Here is a 2147-nt window from a genome sequence, read left to right on the forward strand (position 1 = left end):
CAATTTCCCAAAATAAATAAATAATTATTAATCCTTTTCATAATAAAAAAATAAGAAAATCTGATCAACCTAAACTAATTTGCATATAAATAATAATTATATGAAGTGAATATTATGTTAAGAAAAATGCAAACAACAACAACAACAATAAATCTTTGTCCCACTAAGTGGGGTTGGCTACATAATCAAACGACGCCATTGAGCTCTGTCATGTATCATGTCTATAGCGAGACCGTTTACATGTAGATCTCGTTTGACCACCTCATGGATCATCTTCTTAGGTCCTCCTCTGCCTTTCACCCCTTGTCTATCCTCCATCTCATCCACCCTCCTGACTGGATGCTATGTCGATCTTCTTCTCATATGTTCAAACCACCTGAGACGCAATTCTACCATATTTTTCACAATGGGTGCACTACAAGAAATACGGAGGATAGCGACAACAAATTGCATGTGGTTTTTTATCTGCTGCAATTTACCAAGATAATTTTGATTGGCGTCCGATCTCTTCAATGTGACATAGAATCAATTTGGATAGCGTCGATTCGATGAAGCCCCCGCCGCTAACCCTAACCCAATTTCACCCAAAATCAGTTCAACACTTCAAATTACCCAAAATATATAGTGGAGAACCCGTGAAAGGAGAGTGGAACCTTGTTCTTTGCTCCACCGTGCGCCGCTGTGTCACCGTGGAGTCGCATGGCTACTGACTCAACCTCCTCTCACCGTCGTCGACTATCGACCGTTTCCCTATACTCTACATGTAGAACAAGCGCGTGCTATGCAAGCCCCTCCTCTCACCGTGATGCCGGCACTAAAGTGCAACCTGAAGGTGAACAAGCCCGTGCTATGCAAGAAGCTGAAGCACTCCGTGGTTTACATGAGGATTCAGTGTAGCACTTGATTTATGACATGGAAGCCCTGGTGTACAAAGACGGCGTCGTGTTGCTCGGGTAACAGGTGAGGTCTCCGGAGGCACACAAGAAGTTTTGGGAGATGTGTGATGAGGTTTTCGATATCGAGAAGGCCCCTCGTGACCACCTGCATCCTGAATATGCGTACGAAGAGACTGGTGTTTTTCTCTTACGGAAGGAGAAGAAGAAGCAGTGATTTTGGTAAGCTTTCTAAATGAATTTTTAGAAATGCTTGAACTTGTTCACTCCTATGTCCTCCAAATCCAATTTTGCTAGTGGAGTTTTACAATTCAAGTTTTGTATACATTAGAAACTCATTGCAGATAGATTATTTTTAACAGGGTAACAAAGTTTTGTTCTGTAACGACCTAATTTCTGGTACATCATGATCATACTAGAAACTGAGCGCTACCAACTTGTCTTCCTAATTATTATCTATTATTTATTATATGAGCCTGATTCGTTGTTAAAAGCGTAGTTATTTTGCGAGGTACTTTTTTTTTTTTAAAACATCTGGGTTAATAAACTGAATCATTCACAATCAATTCACAAATAATAACAAATACCATAGTTATAAACAACCACACTTATATACATCTCAACAGTTAATAACATTCAGTTATCTAGCCTTTATTAGAGTAAAGATCTTTAGTTAGAACACCCGTAGATATAGCTAGATAATATATATATATATATATATATATATATATCTATATATATATATATATATATATATATATATATATATATATCTATATATATATACACATACATACATACAACATCCCAGGCCCTGACCTATTCAAGAAGTCCCTAAGCTGGCAGCCAGGCTAGCCTAAACTCTATACTCACCTAGTCCCTCTAAACTACTAAAGCGAGGGAAAGTACGTTCTAAGTCTTCAAAACTCAAGTTAGGTGGAACGTCATCAAAAGGTGGAACATCATCTACTACTCTGCACGATCAGTCATTGCCATATGACGTCTCTCTGGTACCTCATCAAGTAGCCACATAACAGGAGTCTCGTACACAGGATTTAAGTTAAAGTTTGCATACAAACGGGGTGTAGACATTGGCTAGTCTCACAATATATACATATAAACAGGTAACGGAATTCACTCTAGAATCATAAGACTACCTAGAGCGAAATCTTCTTTGTGGAACGATCATCAACGAACTATGGAAGGATACTCTTGCTTCCATCTGGAGGGGGAAGGGAGAGAGAATGGGTAAGA

The sequence above is a fragment of the Arachis ipaensis genome, chromosome B05, assembly GCF_000816755.2.
Source record: "Arachis ipaensis cultivar K30076 chromosome B05, Araip1.1, whole genome shotgun sequence".
NCBI lineage: Eukaryota > Viridiplantae > Streptophyta > Magnoliopsida > Fabales > Fabaceae > Arachis > Arachis ipaensis.